Raw genomic sequence first — 20,364 nt, 5'->3', positions numbered from 1 at the left:
TAAAATTCGGGACATTTATTACAGCCATTTTGTGACCCGTATTCACAGTTCAGGACAATTCAATGGCGCAAAATTTCCATCTGTTCGCGAAACTGCAATCGCTATGCATTTACGAGATTTATATTTAAATGGCCTCGTGTCAGTATTCACGAACAAGATACCAGAATTCTTAAATATCACCGGTTTCATATCTTCCAACGAACAAAAACAATATTACGAGCAAAATTTTATTTGCGTAGTCAAATTTGTTAGTTTTATAATTTGAGGTGCAAAATGTAAAATTGACAATACTCTATTCATTGTATTAAGATATAATATAATTTATAAAAACTGGATTAATAAATGACAAGTTTTTTTTGTAAAATACGTAAAAAATATAGAAATAAAAATTGATAAACTGTATTGTATTTTATAAAATGATTATAAAATATAATGTTTTTGAAAAGAGCCTTTTTTTGCATTCATCTATATGTAATTTCATGCTAAATATCTTATACGCTAAACTTACAGTTTTTTAAGATTATTAGAATCAAATTACTTATAGGTTTTTAAGACACATATTAGCATCATTATCATAAATTGCTTGTCAATTTAATTTGTAATATTATTATTTCAGTTTAGTTTAAAATTGCATTTCAAGACTGAAAATTTCGGAGTATAGTTTTACATTAAAAAAATGCAGAACTTTTTTTTATTTCTACAAGGAACTGTAAAAACTATGAAAAAAATGCTACTAGAACTGTCGTTTTTTTTTTATATTAACAGAATGTCGTGCTAACATCATCCGTCCACTATGGGCAAGTGCATGATCCTTCGCCAATTAATTGGAGTGGTTTAGTTAACAAGTCGAATCGTATTACGGTAGCGCAGTATCTTGTCGTCAAGACCTTCGAGGATCCGGCGAAGTTATCGAATCGATGGCTAACGAGGGACAACGTTCTCGTCGTTTTTCTAAATATCATCAAGGCGAAACTCGCATATTTATGATGGGATGATAAATTCGCGTAACGAGATGTCGTTTTAACAGTCAAATTTATCGTGAAGATTGGACGAGTAAAGTCACATAATGACATAAGTCATCTATATAATAATCAAATTTATTATTTATTTTTTAACGTATATAAATTGCACTTAACCAGAATCAGACTACGCATTGAACATTGAGATTGAAAATTGGAAGATTGAATTATTGAAAATTGACCAATGAGGACAAAGAAATTTTCGCTTTGTTTTGATTGATTAAATTTCAATATTTATTATTTAAATCTGCAATCTTTAATGCATAGTTTGATATCGATTTTACACATTCGAGTATTATAATTTGATATGTGTGTTGTGCAGCTGCTATTTAATAAAATATAGAACTTATGTAAATGTACGAAACTAACAAAAACGAAAAACTTCAAGAAATAAACAAGTTCTGCAAAAAGTTGATTTTCCGTTATACAACATTCCGAGTTTAATTGCATCTTTACTCTGCTACGAACGAGTTGTACAAAAAGAAAAATAATTTGAGTGTGGAATTCCTCAGTTGAAACTGTGCACATTCTTGTGTGTGTGTGTGAGAAACTTCCGAGTTTGCTCAAAGTTTTCACATAATTCTTTATATCTTTTTTTAAACGGAAAACCAGGCGAGCTAATTCAACTTCAAATAAAAGACAATGATGTAAGAGGTTTCAATTAATCACTCTGTTAAGATCAAAATCTGCTCTCGGGAAAATACTTTCTTGTAAACATACAAAAACTTTTAAGAAGTGAAATAAGTGAAGCTAAAATATTATCTCATACACTCACTCATATCAGATTCCTATTAAATGTATCTAAAATAAAATAATTACATCAAAAATAAGTCAAAGGACGTACTTTAACATCAATCATTTTACTTTAACATCAATCATAAAAACAATTTTTTTTTAATTCCATGTAATAAATTCCCTTTAGATTTAAATAACACAACAATATTTTTTCAAATAAATAAATAAATTAAACTCTTGAAAAAAGTTCTCTCACGATTAGAGATTACATAAAATCGTTTATTTTCTCGCAATCTAGTAGAAATGGCTGATGAAACATTCGTGGTAATTCCATAAGCGATTCGTCGGACAAAAGTTTGGGAAGTACGCTTTAAATTGTGCTCTTTAAACGTGACTAACATTTCGTCCACGTCGTGGAGAATGACAATCGACGCTTCTTAAAGCGTCGCGAGAATCACAGGGTCATAACGTCGTCGGAGAGAAGCGTAACAATGGCGAAAGTTAATTCGCCGTCGTTGGCACGAAGCAAGGACCAGCCGGGCGCGCAGGATCCAGACGATCATTCTACGTGGATCCCTGGAAAGTACGATCCTGGGTTATCTTCGCAGGACCGTACGAGAAAATGATCGTTTAGATAACGATCGAGAGGTCTGAATTGCGTTCTTGGATGAGAGCGGCACGAGGGAGGATCAACCCCTGACAAAAAACGCCCGACAACGAGGGAGACAGAGTGGCATGACGTTAACGTAACTCGGTAGATAAGCCTCGAAATGGTCGCCGCGAGATTTCTTTCACTGCTTTGCCCAGCAACGAGTGGTGCTCATGCGAGAGGAACTATGCGAATCCATAAAAACAGATATTACTTTGGGCGGTGAAGAATTGCTCGGTAGCAACCCTTTGCTTGGCAGTTATACACGGTGATCCATCATCTGAGCTGGAAATATTTAACAATGGATTTTTTCTTGAAAAATTTCATATTGATTTATTCTTAATGAGATTTGAATGAGCGACATTTGTTACGTATGCATTTTACTTGTATCGTAATATATTAATTTTAATTTACGAATTAAAGATCCTGTGTAAAATTAACTGGTAAGAAGTTATCTCTTTTAAATAATGAGTGTTTAACACGCAGAGAATATTCTTTATTCAACTGTCAACAATCTACAGTTCGAGAAATACAAATACGTCGACGTTGTGTAACAAATCTTCTCAGTTTGAGAGATCACCTCACATATGAGTAACAAAAAGATATACGCACGCGTGTAAGATACGTCCGCGAAAATTTATGGATGCAGTTATTCATACCCGTAGCTCACGCTCTATGACTAATTATTATAAATTCATAACCGCAGACCTGGCTTTCTTGTAAATCCGCCGCAATAAATGGAATACTTGAGGAAGATATCAAGTTATAACAAGATTGAACGCAAGATTTCACCGACAAGCTTATTTAAACTAAAAGATTAATTAACGAAGAAAATTCTGAAAGGATAGAATATTACAATGGAGAAAAAAATGTAAAATAATAAAAAATATACGTTCATATAAAATGTACGTTAATAGAAAATATACGTTCATATTGTCATAATGCACGGCGTAAATTGCAGGAAAAAGAAATTTCCGATATAAGAAAAACTTGATCGTTTAGATCATAATTTCCGTTTCTTGGCGAGCTTTATATTGCATCGCGGCAGCAATAACCTCTCTCTCTCTCTCTCTCTCTCTCTCTCTCTCGCTCTCTCTTTTTTCACGGAGATACTTCGTGCCAAAATTTCTTTCGCTTTTCCGTTCATCGAACCGACGAGGAAAGAAAGAGGGCAGCGACAGGAGATGTTGGAAGAAAGCGGAGGTGAGAGTAGAAGCGCAACGAGGAGCGACGTCTATCCTCAAAGGTGGCAGACGATACCACGTGCAAGCACTTCGTGCCAATACGCCGCGCGTCAGGATTACGCTTCGCCGCCTTGGAATTGTTTAACTTTAATAAAGCTATATCCTACCAGCACTTCCCCTCGTAGCCGTGATGTTGTCCTCCACGCCGCGACTAGACCGGAGGATACCGTCGAGATTGCCTAGATGGCTGTGTGCTTCTCTTGGCTTAAGCGCCTCCTCAGAAGCAAGCTCACGAGATTACGGTTTCGGGACCGATAATAAAACGAAAGAGCGATAAAGAAAAGTACCATTTATGAAATTATTCATTCATTCACTGAGATACATTTTATTTTTGATCGACATATAATAATCGGATTTGCAATAAGAGTGAGGAAAAATAATTTAAATTACTTAAATTTTTTAGTAATTACCAGTAGAATTAGAGACTATGATATTGATATAGATATTTTACTATGTAATAAGTGATGTTTGTCTTAGATGATCGATAAAAGAAGTGACCATTCTCATAATTAAGTCGTGAGACGGTATCACAATCACAACGAAATATTCATCGCATCGAGTGATAAATCCGCCGTCGAAGCAACAGGTTAACGTCGAAAGTTCCACCTCGGAGTGCATGAAGCTCGTACCTTTGACAGGATAAATGCAACGATAAATGATTGGCTCGTTACACCAACATAATTCGTCCACTTTCAATAGCCAAGCGCTTCCTGAAATAATTACTCAGCAAATTGCTGAGAATATTCTCTTTGATCGAAGTAACGCGCAATATTCTCCACAGCGTGATACGAAATTGCGCAAGTTGAACGACAAATCAACTCGATATCGTCATTCCTGTGCGTGCGTACGACGCAGGATAGCCATCGGAAATGAGGTACGATACGGACGCGTGGGATTCGAGATAATTTGTCGCTTGATTGCCGATTCGTGATGCCCGCGGGATTTCGTTGATGGCTTCGAAATCGGCTAACGCAGAATATTCCACAGAGTTCAATGTGATTAAGTGATCGCGCGTGTCTCTCGCTCATACGTTTGTCGCATATCCATGTGAATGCAACATTAACTCGAGAGAGAGAGAGAGAGAGAGAGAGAGAGAGAGAGAGAGAGAAGGGCAGAAAGAAACATGCTTTCTATAATAAACCAAGAATGAATCAATATATTGAATTCATAATGTCAAGTATTGTATTCAATTGAGTTATTTTAATTATTTCTATAGATCGCTACTGCTTTAATTCAATGTTTTTTAAATTTAATGAAAATAATGAAGTTAAACAATTTAATTCAAGAAAATATATTAAACTATGACTCTTCAGTTTATTATTTACTAAATGCTTACGTTAAAGCAAACGTTATTCATGTTAATTATATACACACACACACACACACACACGGAAATAAATTATTTATATTCTTTGATACATACAAAGATTAAAAATAAATAAATATTATTTAATGCAAGAAATTAAGTTATTGTTACTTCTTATCTAACAGTATCATACTTAACAATAAATAAAATGCTAATTAAATTTAAAAAGTATAGAATATTTTAATTACCTTTATCTACTTTCCCTTCAAAACATATCGATTTCCGCTTTTCTACGGCGACGAAGTTCGGCGGAATTCGCGAACTACAAACTCATAACGATTTAGATTTGCACGCGTTCACCGGCGAGCGTTCTACAGCAATCATGAAAGCTACCAGCCGGGTTTACCGCCGACTCAGATTTTCACGGAGAGTACACAACCCTCGTTCGTAACAACAACGATCCCAGACGATAACAGACGTTATCTCTATCACGTTTTCCGCTCACAGTATGGAAGCAAAATTCGAGATCGCCGCGATTGCTCAGCGGCGTTTCGGTGGAAAGGGTGGTGGACAGTACCTACCCACCAAGTAGCTTCGTTTCTTCGTTCCCGGCCCCATGGCACACCAGCTCTGTAATTCGATAGTTTCGCTGGTTTCGCCAGTTCCGTAATCCTAGATTTTCCGAGCCATCTGCCACTCCGCTCGTTGCACAGCGAAGATCGCACCATTGAACCCGCCGAGTTAATTCTCGCGATTTCTCCTGGGTTGCGCTTCGAGAAACCAGTTAACTGATATGTTCATGTGACGATTACACGCGCGTGTGCGACGACAGAAATGCAATTGTCCCTACCGGTCGGGCCTGTTGATTAAAGAAAAGAGGGTGAGACCTTCTGAACAAAGGTTGTCACCACGAAAGAATTCGACGCGTTGTATTTCGGAATCGACAACTGTTGGGTTTTCTAATTCTTTCAATAGTAATGACGATCGAATATTACTGTGTTACTAGTATTAAGATTAATTTGAATTAAAAGCAGTTTAAACCTGTAGAAGCAACTGTACAAACCAACATATAATCCAGAAGATAAATAGCAAATTAAATAAAATTAATAAATACAAAATAATATGGAATTATAATATGACAAATATAAGTTTAACATAAATATAAATACAATTTTTTAATATAATATAATAAAATATTATTTAATTATAGCTCTGTTAATTATAATCTTTTTTTATGAATAACGTTCCACAGAAAAATCACATTAAAAAATTCTGAATATTTTCTGTTATATTTATTTTTTTCTGTTATATATATTTTCTTCATGTTTTTATTAGAAATGATTTTAAATTCACTTCTTATCTTTCGCAAAATTCAAGATTAAGATTTCCTGTGTGTGTCGCAGAGTAGTTTCACGAATTCCAAAGGAAGTGTGGAGCAAAGAGCATAAATCACGATCTGAGCGTCTATCAAAAGCATCGCCCAACGAAATCTTCTTAGAGCAATTTGTAGCACAAACGAGCCGCGGGCAAGCGAAGGGGTAGATGTTTATGAAACGCGACGAAGCAAAATTGCCGTAACTGCAGAGCGAAAGACAAGATAAAAGGGAGGCAACGGGAGAGCTTGGTCTATCTGTTTCGGGAGGCAATGAGACGAGCCGACGTAGGAGAGAGGATTAATGACGAAGACGCAGATGTTCGAAACGCTCTAAGCGCATTTCCTTAATAGCACTAACTGCTATATAAAGCCGCGCACTCGGGCAGAAACCGAGGACGATAAAAAGGTAATTTGGAGTAGTCTCATACATCAACCACCCTTTTAGAGAAAATATTAAATAATACGTCGTTATAATGATAAAGTTTTTATCAGCTATCAAACCCAACAATCATTCACATCTGAACCTTAAAGCGCATAAAAAATTTTTATGTGTTTATATTTTTTTATTTTAAACGTTCTTTAAAATCCGTAAAAATATTACCGTAATAAATCCATAAATAATCTGTATATAATAGATGAACAAATTATTAGAGTCACCAGTATAAATTAACAATTTTATGTTAAAACAATTAATTTTTAAATGGAAACACAGCTAGACATTGTATTATTATTTTTTTATAAAATACTGATGTTTATAAATTTTAAATATTCTTGGCATTATTTTAGGTAACTCTATCTCTCATACAATTAAATATAAATGTCATCAATCGCCATTGGAAAGTATCTCATGTTTCACTTGTTGTTGACAACTTTTAAGATTATTTTAATTATTTTTAGTGTGTTTTTATATTATTGTTTTAATAAGTAATTTATTTTATGACGTAGTAATTTGTAAGTGTTAAATTATAATTTATAAATATCTTATTTATAGAAGACTTTTTTAATATCGATAGGAGCAAAAATCTTTCTAAAGAAAATTTCCGAAATAATGAATGCTAATAATAAATGCTAAACATTATCATACAAATCTTCATATATCGATTTGATTTCTACACAAAAAAACACATTTTTCGAACTGTGACTCTAATAATTGGATCACCCACTGTATCTACATCAAAGATATTCTTTATCACACGGATATTACTCTAGTAATAGAAATTAAATTTAAAAATATATTTAATCAAATATTTTTTATTACATCTGAGGGCATGAATGATTTTAATCCTGATCACACTGACATACTATAAATCTCAATCAATTAATAGATGTGCAGTAATTAATTAAATATTTTTCTATGTATGTCACTTTGTCAATATTAATCATAAATATCGACAAATAAAATTGGAGTAACGTGAACTCAGCGGAACCAATAAAAATACATATACATATAATAATTGAATCGACACGTGAAAACATTTAACGGGAGTTGCAAATCCCCAGGTGTAAACGAACATGGAGTGAACGCGTCGATGCGGCAAACGCGATTCTTCATCAACACATCCGAATTTGGGGACCGGGAAGGAGGTGTGAGGACAATAATTTTACACAGTCGATTTACGGGCAAACTCAGCTGCCTCCGTACGCGTCGACTGTGTCCTCGAAATATATATCTCGCGCACGTGAAAGAGGGATAGAAAGGTAGGTGGAGATACGGCGGTCGCGGCCGCCCACGTCGCTTTCAGAGTTCTTGAACTCGGTTGACAAGGGCCAACAGGATTTAGGATCAGCGAAGGTATAGAGTGTAGCAAGAGCTCGGAGCTAAGCTCTCTTTGCCACGTGTAATCTGACCTGGCGCATCGAGTCACGCGATGTAATCGCTCGTTTTGCCATTCTTGGAGTTAGGCGCGACTGTTCGGCTTATAAAGATCCGATGTGATGCAAACTCCCATCAGATTAGCGAGCATGCGTCAAAAGTAATATAAAATCAGAAATGTATAGAATAAGCACGAACGTATGCACATGAACAAAATAATATTGATTAATTTGTGAAAATAATTTGAGGAAAAAACAATCATATCAAATTCTCCTTTCCTGTAATTTATATAAGTGTATAATAACAAGTAATTAATTAATTAATTAATTTTGGCTAATCACGTACCATACAAAAATATACATAAGTAATATGTACAAAAACTGCGTAGGCAGCAAAGGAGACAGCGAGAGAAAAGCATTATCCAATAATCCATCTTCTTCGTGTAAATAAATTGACGGAAATAGTATTTCCGTGCGTAAGTAAATATCGAAAACTTTTCTCATTCTTCCGATCACATAATTTCACTTTAATTATGCGATATTGTGATTTTACGCGAGACAAACTACGACGGCGTGTAATTTAATGGATGATGGATGAATCTGCACGACCTCAACGAAAATAAGTTTTATTAATGAAGATGCTTCCTCCGTGATGCAATCGTGTCAACGGCTGCTGTATAAGTTTCACAATTTCCTCAACAGAAGATCAATCATTACTTTCCACAGTAGTGGTAAACGCAATGTTTTACAACACATCATATTATATAACTTATTAGCGGTATTAGTTTATATAAAATCTTTATGGATAAATGATATAACGAGAAATTGTTAAAGTCATTTTATTAAATAAAAATTCATAGACATATTAGGTGTTGGAATTAATTCGTAGCGTTTTACAAGTGATGGGAAGTACTTTCATTAATGTATTTTTTAATGCTCATGTGAAATAAATAACATTCTTTCATTAAAAAACGCTACGAATTAATTCCAACACCTAATAATAAATTTTGAATGTTAACACCAGATATTATTTTTATTAGCATTACTTTAAAAATTTGAAGAAACCAGTAAAAAATTAATGTAATTTAAGTAAAATTTGACTTTAAATAAAGTAGCTTTTGCTATGTGAATCAATTATTTTAAAAGATTAAACAACTAATTGCTTTTTAAAATTAAAACAATAACACAATGCAATTACTCTGAGATGAGATTCTAGATTTTTCTTTTTATATACTTTTAATCGTAAAGGAAAATATAATAATAGTGGAGAAATATTTTACTTTACGAGCGTGTGATTAAAAATGTGTCTACTACGGTTTCGCATTCAATTTGTTCTACGTTTAGTCCGATGTAAAACTGAAACGCAAAGCAAGCTTCCGCAATGAAACCTGACGTTTCGCGCTGTCTGGCGCCAAACTAGCCTATTTTACAGACGATAAATGGCCAAAGTGAAACGTATAGCGTCGTTTAGAATCTTATACGGCATAAACGCATCCTGCTGGCGTGCACCCAGTATGCCAACCGTTAACGCGGTTTAACGAGCTTTGAAATACGATCAACCAGAGAAAGCCTGCGACTTGCATCGATACATATCGATTTAGAATGATAAAAAAGAGTCACTACGTAAAAATGCCTATACCTTCATAAATAAATGCGGATACATCCGCCAAACGGCGAGCAAAGCGACGAAGCTAAAAGACGAGATATGAATTTCGATCAATCATTTTAATGGAAAAAGGAAAACTCTGATTCACGCAGTACGATCTGATCCGAATTTACGACTATCGTTATTTGCGCTTGCATCGATATTGTTTCGACAAGCTAATGGCATATTGTGTAATCGTTAAAATGTTTAAATCATTTTCTTGCAAATAAAAAATTCTTTTTGCAGCATAAATTTTTTTCAAATAAATTTTACATAATCATAAATATGACACAGTCACAAATTATTTAACATTAATGAAAATTATAATAGAAAAATTTATATGCTAGGCACAGGAGGATTTAAAACAAATTTAAACGTATTCTATTAATATAAAATAAAATTTTGCAACGTGCATATAAATATGGATTATTTATATAATTATAATATCAATAACTCCGAATAATCGCAAAATAAATATTCCCGACCTCTCTTCCGTTAAAAACATTAAAGCGATTTATTTTATCGTGCCTACAGCAGACAGTATATTGTTTCCGCCGAATAAGAATTAGCTGGCAATTAAATTGCGGTTTAATATCTCCTGCGCGCGACGTTATATCCTATTGCCCGAGGTTATGGAGAGAGTATCAACTAAAACAAAAAAAAAATTACCGGGAATGGCGCATATTACCTCAAAGTTTAATTAACTCGATGAATCTGCTCGACGTACGAGTATAGGCGAACATTGCGTTTCTACGTGTGCAGGACGGACGCATATTGCGCCAAAGCCATAGCGCGAGTAATTCTCTCACAACTATGCTCACGCTGACCATGCAATTTATTTTCCATACAGTTTTCATGGGCTCTTAACGAGCCCGGTCGCTTGCCCTCTCTCCCTCTAGTTCATTTTTTCTCCCTTTTTCTCTTCCTTTCCTTTTTTTTTTTTTTTTGTAATTTTGCATGTGTGTATGGTGTGCTGATTTTCGCGTATTGTGCATAGTGACGCGCCGTAGGAGCAGACGATACGGGCCCGACAAAGGGAAATGCAATTTACTTTGAAAGCGTTGCTCGCGTACTTGCGTCTGCGTAAATTAGATCCGCACGCATAGTTCGTTTCTATACGTGGCCTGGTTGTAACCCGGTTGCACTTTCTCTCCTCCTCTCTTTTCCTAACTCTTTTCCGTTTGCCGTGTCATATATTACCCGCTCGTTTCAGAATAACTTTGAGTTTGACTTTAAAATTGTTGAGTTTATATACGCAATATATGAAATTTATAATTAACTTCGCGTCGCGCCCGAACGAGAAAAGTTATGTCCATTATTCTATAGTACGATACATTCTACAATAAATTTATTAACTGTTCGTATAAAAGTGCATGAGCTTATTAAAATTTTTAAAATTTACCATTTTAATATACATTTATACGCACAACTCTGAATAAAATATCACAAGAAAAATTGATATTGTGGAATATATTGATATATTCAATGCAAAAATTAAATATTTCAACGAGAATATAATACTAAGTTTACCAAACATTCTTTGTATAGAATTCACGCCCATCGGCGAATTATGTCATGAATTCAAAGAAACATCATTTTAAATTTTACGAGAGTCGCAGCGCGACATTGGTGAAACGTCAATCGAGAAACAGTGTCGGAAGATATGTCGATAGGACATCACTACTGTCGAGGTTCGCGAAGGTTCTCGACAGGATTCGAGCTACTTGGTCGTCGATTTACGACTTCTTTGATCCTCTTGAAATCCCCGGGGCATTTACGGAGTTAAGAAAGATACGATTCGAAGCATGGTAAAGCCATATGTGCGTACACAAAAAAGCGACTGATATCGTAAAACTCGAAAGCAGATAAACCACGAAACATGATTGGATTTGACAGGATCTAGACTAATCAATAATATTAAGGCTAACTATATACGTACACTGAAAACAAAATGTATTAAATTTTAATAAATAATTATTTACATAGTACTAATATAACATTTATTTACGAAAAATTAATATTTGCTAAATAAAAAATAATAACATTACAATCCGAAGTGCCACTACGATCTAAGTATTAAGATGTTGAACTAATATATATATATTATTCAAACGAATGACTTAATTTCAGAAATAATAAGTGTTAAATTAAATTAATGATCATTGCATCAAATAAATATATGTTTACATTTATCTAGTAAATATTCGATTTGTATTATTCAAATAAAAATGTATTAAAATTTAATACATGTTTTTCTCAGTATTGTATAAATTATTCATATCTTTTTTATCTTATAGATATTCTTAAAACCTCCAATTGAGAGCTAGGAATATAAAAACTTTTTTACAAATTGTAAAGAACATATCAATATATCGAAGTGTGTTTCGATAATTATACAAGAAGCTTAACCTTTAAACTACAGAAACAATGTATGTTATATGGCATACTTAACCCATTCGATTGCTTATATCTTTCATAAAAATGAACATACATATCTTGTAAACATTTTTTTTCAATCGAAGTACCAAACATTAACCCATTTCTTCCCACCATTCTATTTATAGGACAGTATCTTTTTAATTTTTTTTTCAATATATATATGTATATAATCTATGTATAATATATATAAAATTAAAAAAATGTTGTCCTATAAATATTATAGAATGTGAAATGGATGTTATAGGAGTGAAATGTGGATTAGGAACATAATGATATAAACAAAAGAGTATATATCGTTATAAAAAAAGTTACAAACAATGGAAAAAGCATTAAAAAAAAATCAAGTATGTCATATTAAGAACGCGTTTAAAAGATTATTAATTTCTTTTGCGTACCAAGAGAGTCTAAATTTTATTTTTATATTATACATAAAATGCAAATAATTTATAAATTTTATTCATTAAGATAATTACGTATAACACTATTCATTAAGATAATTAGGTATAACATACACGTCGAAATAATATTTTCTTTTTGTAAACCAACGTTAAACTTCCCTCTCACGTATTCATGGATAAAAAATATTGCCAAGTGCACTGTAAAAATGTAACAACGGTATTCCGGACGTAGCACAAATAGCGGAACTGACAAAACGGCAGCAGAAGAATCGAGTGCGTGAAGGAAAATGTAATTTCGCTAACCCCAAACACCGACTGACACACGCAAAGGTACGCTGTACTTACACATCGCGCTGATGGTCCCGCCATACTTCCGGCGTAGGGCCGCACAATTCAAGAATACCAACCTGCGGACAAACAAACGGGTTAATTAAAAGCTCGGCTCCACGGGATGGAGAGGAGAGGAAACAACACGGGGGATGGAGGGGGGACACAATATACAGTCGAGACGTGGACGGAAAGCATTGCTGGTATGGTCTCCTATTTAGGCGCGCGTGTGGCACGCGGACAAATATACGCGGTACAGGCAGAAATATATGCCGCACGTATGCATATGCATTTTCCACGCTGACGTCGAATATGAAATTTTTCGCAACCCGACCATCCCCGCTTCCCGCTAATCGTTTTCTCCGCCCTCGCAAAAATTATGCGTTATTGTTGGCGGACCTCCACGATCGCGCAAACAAGAGCAATCGTCGGCAAGAACGCTCAATGAGGGCCCTTTGTTCCACACGCGCACGCGTGGAAATTTAATTAACGATGCAAAAATATGCTTGTGTGAGTGAGCACGAGCATACGGGCATGACTCATTGTTATGTTTGTGGAAAATATTGTTTCTCCGAGGTATAAACGTGAATAAAGATATAACATAAATATAGAATCAATGGACTAATAATGTATAAAGAAGAAAAAAAAATCAAAAAATTACACAAATTAGATTTAATTCCGTAAATAAAATGCTCGATATATTCAAAAATTATTCATAAAGTTTTATAAATTAACAAATCTAATTTTTAAGATTAATTGGAAACGATGTACCTTGCACTTCAAATGCGGCAAATGCGATTGTTGCACCGCTATATTGACAACATAAACACTAAATCACAGACATTTACATAAAGCATATATAAAATATATAAAATATAGAAAATCAACCAATCAGAATCTTTTTATTTTATGGAAAGGAAGGAAATGAAGAACTTTGATTGATTCACTTTCTTACGCATTATGCAAGACCTTGTGCTGCCGCTGTAATGTATACTCTTAAGTAACGAAATTCCATGAAAATAAAATTAAAGTGTCCAATACAAGCGTTCAATGCGAAAATAACTGCCTTATGTAATCAATTTGTTCATCCACGGTCGTACAACTGATCACGACGATAGTCGTAAAGGCGAAGGGGGGAAAAACCGCTTTTACGCAGAGACCACATTGACGGCAACCACTTTAATGACATCCAATGTCCGACGAATAACCAGCTGGGCTATCGAGGAGTTTCCTTTCTCCTTTGCCACAAGAACACCCAATAGATCTCACACGCACGCGATAAATCGTCGAGTAAAGTGACGTTTCTCTATTTAGTTAGGGAAAGTCCTAAGAAAATTAAATGCGCTCGAAAGAGTTCATCAAAATGTCTCGACGCGCGACGAAATTAACTCCTTGTAAAGTACAGGCGAATCTCGGGTTAACGTAGGCTGAATAATCGGATTTGCTGACAATCTCAATTGGAATAGCATATTTATGAACAGATAACGTACAATCAAAAAACGTAAAATAAATAAATTACCAAAAATTTCAAGCCTTAATGCTATTGAAAATTTTGCATGAAATTAATTGGATAAAAAGAATAAGAAAATGACGCTAATATTTAACAATTTGCGACAATTATCATAAAAGTAATATTAAAAAATGTATCAATACTAAATATTTTTTTTAAATTATCAATTTTTTAAATATAATCGGTTTTATTTATACTTCTCATAAAAGTTTCAAGAAATATTACTTTATAGATTATTTATACGTCGAATAACCTATCCACATTTATAATATTGTCACTAAGAAAAAGTTTTTTTTGGTAAATGTTTTATATGTTCTATGAACCAAAGTTTGATTGTAACAATATAATAATTTTTCTTAATTCACAAAAATTTTTGGTTAAAACATTCTAAATAAAACTATAATTATATGTAAGCTAAATTATTTAATTGGTAATGAAGATAATAAAAATAAACAAATTTATATTTTTATATATTTAATATTTTCGTTATTTACAAAGCAGAAAAATGTATTTAGTAGAAACAACTAAATTTGTTCTAATACCTATATGTAAAAAATTAAATTACACTTCATTATTAATGAAAATTGTTAATAAAAATTTGTATTTCTGCACTGTCATTTAGCAATTTAACAACTTCACCAATTTTCACTGGAAACAGTTACGTTATAGAAAGTTAAAGCCAGTTGCGTACGCAAGTTGATTAAGTTGCGCTAAGGTTGCTTTCTTGATTCTAGGTGAGGCTAGCGGAACATTGGGGTGCCACTGAAGTTCATAGCCCTATGGAGATACGCATAAGCTGCAACTCGCACCCGCGAGTACTCCCGGCGGTGGTAACATCGGCACACTCCATACCCGAGCGGAGTAAACTTCTCTGATTTCCCCGTTTGTGAAGTAATTATCATCCGCGCGCGCGCTTATCGCGACGATGTACATCGTTGGCGGGTACTTGAACGTGTAATAATGGAAATTTCAGCGACCACCGCGTTTGCGGAAACCGGCGCACTCGATCAAACTTCGTGCAACTTTGTTGCATGTCACGGTGAAACTCGCAATTTCTAGGTTTACGACGTGATTTTCCTTATTCTTTTTTTGCTATAAAAATCTTTGCCAATCGCGCGGAAACGCCTGGAATTTTTGTTACGAGTCATTTCGTTTGGCGCTCGCTCAAATCGCAGGAAGATCAATGCGCTTGAAAATAAGACGAAATGATTAGATGTTTATTTCTCGAAAAGACATTGGTTGCGATTTATAAAATTTATATGGCTACAATTTGTGAACATATTTAAATAAGTGAGAAAAAGTTAATACGATCGAAGTTAGATCTTGCATATAAATATGGGATTTTTATATGTAAATTCTAAATCTTTTATTTATACAAACTAGCGCCGCTTACTGTCGGACTTGAAACGCAACCATAAATTGAAATAATAATATCACAATTATAAATTGATCATCACTAATGCTACTGCATCTTAAATTATACGTTTAACTTTAATCAAAATTATAATCATGTCTCTTTTTTTATAATTCTCATCATCTCCTTCGAATTAAAATAACAATAATATTGTAATTAATACGTAAATTTATTATTTGTTGTTTTATATTCAATTTTCAAAAATTGAGTCTTTTTACTTGACTCAAAAGTTTTTCAAGAAAAGAATAAAATTGGAAAAACGATTTTCATCAGAAAATATTTTCGCTTTCTTAAAAGAATCATAATAATTACGATTATATACACAATAAATATTACATTTAAACAATGGCATTTCATTGCCATAAATTTTAATTGCATCATCACTATATAAAACTAAACCTCATTAAGACAGTATAGGCTGCTAATTTTCTTGCGCGATCGCGCGGAAATCCACACGAATGAAATCCATTCGTCACCGAGCCGAAGTCTCCGTGGATTTAGGCCGCAGTAACACGCGGATATGCGCGTGAATCGCAGTCGGAGTGGATCCTCGTCGGCCACAGATACGATACTCGGATTCCACTGTAGTAGGAGGCCAGAAACAGGAGAACGGAGAGAGGAGGTATGACAGGTGCGTCCAGATACGTGTAGCCAGAAGCTGCACGGAAATATGTCACACGCCTAAATCGAGATCACTGCGCGAACTCTAGCCAAACGGACGAGCGATCTTGAACCTCTTTTTGGAAAGCCTGTGGTATTTTATTTGGCCAAACGCAGAACGGTGTTGGCCCGGGCCAGATATAGAAGTTCGAAGCGCGAATGGAACACGATGGGAATCGCCTCTGCGATCGAGCTTCTCCATGCGACGCGACGCGAACCACGGAAATAATGCAAACTGCAAATAAAGCAAAATCCGGCTTCGCACGCATGCCTTCGTTGGATTGACGATTGTTGGATTTTTTTCTCGGACCTCGGATTGGTGAAGTGAAAACTGATCGCTGTTATGAAATAAAGACTCAGCTCTAACGTATCCGTGACTGCAATGCGATAGAACTAATATTTATAAAATGCATAATTATTTGTGTTTCTCAGACTTCAATGATAATGATTTATTATGCTATCTATCTGTGATCTTATAATTCGTATATGTATCAAACGCTACTGCGTGAGCGTTGCAACGTATTGCAATGCATGTAAAGGAAACGTAAACACACGGACCGTCCGCAGCGTTGCGAGTTTAAAAATGGAACGTACAAATATTTCCATTATTCGAGTTTGGAACAGTACCAAAGATTGATTGGATCGTTGTTAATAAATGCGTGACATAGTCGAAGGTAAACGCTTACGAATTGAGCGAACTATCCCCCGGTCATTTATAAGTTTATGGTGCATGAAACGCACAGCAGGAATTTACATAGCGTGCGTACCTTTCCTATCTTTTATAACCATAAGTCAGCTGCGACATTTACGACACTTTAAGGACATAAAATTGCAGAGACCATTAAAAAAAGGATGGCTACTGTCGCGAATTGCACGCACGAGAAAACGATTCGCTGACGGACTGATGTTGACCATTGTGATTTTATCTTTTGCATAGGAAATATCTGAATAAATTCAAAAATTGATTGCTACAGGTACCTTAAAAATTATAAACGATCGTATTTTAATAGAAATGTGATGAGACAATAGCATACGTTGCAACTATTTTAAATCTAAAAATCCAACTTCTTAAATCATCAATCCCAATTCAAGATAAAATTAATGTTAAAGTGAGATTAAATTTAGGATTATTAATCCGCTTTTCTTCGGTAAAAATTACGATAAAGATTATTATTCGAAAGAGAATAATAAGAGAATTTGTTAGTTTTTGCTTCTGTATACTTATTCTATTATCTGTACTTAATAAATCTCGTTATTTTTGCACTTTATTATTCTAACTTTTTGTTTACTTCACTGCACAGTTAACTTGATTAGTGTAAAACAAAGCTTTAAAAATAAATAGCGAAAAAACACCGTACGCTGATCTCAATCTCACTGTTCCACTTTATCTTCAAAATCATTCTTCGTTTCTATAAATTATTTTCCGATTACCGATCGACTCGTTGCCTGTCACCGAATTGATCAACACACTACGATAATATCTACCGCATATCTAAATATCGATCTCTAAATCTGACTTAAGTAACCGATCCTACTCAGGAATGAGTCGCTCACCTCAGAGAGGCAAGTTACGCGTCCATAGCGGAAGCCGGCATGTGCGTTGAAAGTCGCGGGAGGAAAAGCGGTAGGAGAAGAATTAGGAGCGGTATTAGAAGGAGAGAGAAAGAGAAGGAAAACGGCGTTTCTAGGGTAATTTTAGATCGGTAAGATAGCGCCTGCGGTTTGTAAAAGAGAAAAAGATGGAGAACCGGCTGGTGTGAAGAAGAAGAAAGATGGAACGAGACCAAGAAGCGAGAAAGAGAGAGAGAGAGAGAGAGAAAAGATCTCGAGGTGGGAGAGCAGCATCGTCGGAAAATAGCGGGAGAGAGAAAAAGAGAAAATTGAGATGGGTCACGGAACGTTTACGAAAGCGAGAATGAGAGATAAAGAGGGGAAGGGAAAAACGTGAGAAAGAGAGTGAGAGTGAAGGAAACTGTGGACAACAGAATGAGAAAGAGAGAACGGAGAAGGAAAAGAGGCGGAGGGCTGAAGAGACGAAAGAGAGAAAGACGGAGAGAAGTTGAGAAGGAGGTAGACTTCGGGTGCGAACAGTCTACTCTAACGCAGTAATGCCGGCCAGCTCCAACCGGGTGCCGCCAAATCGAACCCTGGTTCGAATTCCGCACGGCCGTGGCCGCGGAAAGAAACAAAAGAAAGTGGAGGAAGAGGAGGAGGAGGAGGAAGAGGAGGAGGAGGAGGAGGAGGAGGAAGAGGACGAGGAGGAGGAGGAGGACAGGATGAAGAGAAGAGGATAACGATAACGAAGACAACGGCAACGACGAAGATAACGACGACGACGAACACGACGGGGAAGGTGAATAAAAAGAAGTCACGAAGGTGGAAGAGGAAGAAGAAAAAAAAGGTACGTGCCAAAGAAACTTCCTGTCTTTCTTTTCGTACGGTTGCGGTGTAAAGAAAAGCGAGGGTCAAACTTGATTTGACGTGACATAGCGAAGCTTAGGGAGAAAAAGGGTGGAACGAGAGAAGATAGGAGAGAAGCTTTTACGGTCGAAATGGGAAGAAGCCAATGATGACAGCAAGATGGGCTGACATCTTGGTCCTCTGGTTGAAAAAGTGTCTAAATGTGCCCTTACTAATCTGACGGTTACTGAGAAAGTAATATTATGGTTGTTGGTGTATCTTTGTGATTTTTGTGATCTCTGTTTACTTAAGTCTAATAATGTGATGCCACATATTAGATTGTTAACGTTTGGTTTCGTCGCTTTATTTTTAACATAAGACTTCTTTCTAAAAGTAGGACAAATGAAAAAAAATTTATTAAATTAAAATTAAAACGAATCAATATCGGTACGAATCAATAACTGACCTTAATGTGATTAATACAACAGTCAACGATTATATTGGCTAAATTCTTCGAGTATTGGGATTATTATCACGATAATTAGCATATATTTATGATGAATGAACACAAACAAGAACTTATTGATGAAACCAGATAAACTATATGGCGCACGATTTTCATCCTAGAATATTTTAATCAAGAAAGGAGGGTTAATTCACAACGAAGTTGTCCAGTCATCTATTTTTCCTCGTGGATATTTCTCACATGTCCGGCACATTCCTTGCAAAAAATCAGCATAAAAAAAGTGGAAGTCGAGAAATGTGAAGTTCGAAGAAATTGGAAAAGCGACGGTCTTCCGAACACACCAAGAATGCTCGCTGAAGAATGTTACCCGTTGCATCGTCTTCTGCAGTTTTCACGACGTCGTCGCGGTTTTACGATGTTCTATTAGAATCGAAGGGCGCGTTTTACTCGTCCGCGTTGCTACGTAAGAAGAAGACGGACGAGGCGAGGCAATAAAGCGGACAGAACCAAGAAAACTCGAGGTTATCTCGGCGTAAAGAGAAAGAAAAATAACCGATCTCCGATCTCTCGTTCTGTTCCGGAAACGTGCCCGAAGATACCCGCGGACATAAAGAATTTCTACAGCAGAAATGAAAGGGAAAGAGAAAATAACGACAGGAACAAGAGATGAAATCACGTTACAGACTGATTCTGAAAAATTGAAAATGTCTGCGCCAGTTATATGGTGCCCTAAAAGATATTGTAGCTGGTAACTTCATGGTTTTCTATGGTAGAAAGTTACAACCGCAAAAGCGGTTATTTCACAACTTCATTAAAAACGTCACAAGCATATTAAACTATATCAATCCAAAAGAGGACCTTAATATAGTAATACTTATTTGTAAAAACTAAAAGAAAATTATAAATACCGTAAGTAAAAAATTAAAAAGTTACAACAAAAACTAATTCATTATTTATTACTTTCT

The 20,364-nt window shown here is 35.1% G+C and overlaps 2 protein-coding genes across 3 annotated transcripts in view; one reads left to right on the top strand and one right to left on the bottom strand.

Moving 5' to 3' along the window:
- The window catches only part of Ror (tyrosine-protein kinase transmembrane receptor Ror), a 273,457-nt gene that overhangs the window by 166,888 nt on the left and 86,205 nt on the right, over positions 1 to 20,364 (bottom strand). The gene's annotated exons all lie outside the window — the stretch shown is intronic.
- The window catches only part of LOC105154912 (uncharacterized), a 37,300-nt gene continuing 35,033 nt past the window's right edge, over positions 18,098 to 20,364 (top strand). For both annotated transcript variants that reach the window (XM_087414165.1, XM_087414167.1), the window contains exon 1: positions 18,098 to 18,934. The gene's annotated coding sequence lies outside the window, so the exon portion shown is untranslated. The remainder of the gene's footprint in view (positions 18,935 to 20,364) is intronic.

This window comes from Acromyrmex echinatior, chromosome 1, assembly GCF_024713525.1.
Source record: "Acromyrmex echinatior isolate Ae372 chromosome 1, ASM2471352v2, whole genome shotgun sequence".
Lineage (NCBI taxonomy): Eukaryota > Metazoa > Arthropoda > Insecta > Hymenoptera > Formicidae > Acromyrmex > Acromyrmex echinatior.
The sequence above is the reverse complement of the archived record's forward strand: the minus strand, read 5'-3'. Positions and strand labels throughout refer to the sequence as shown.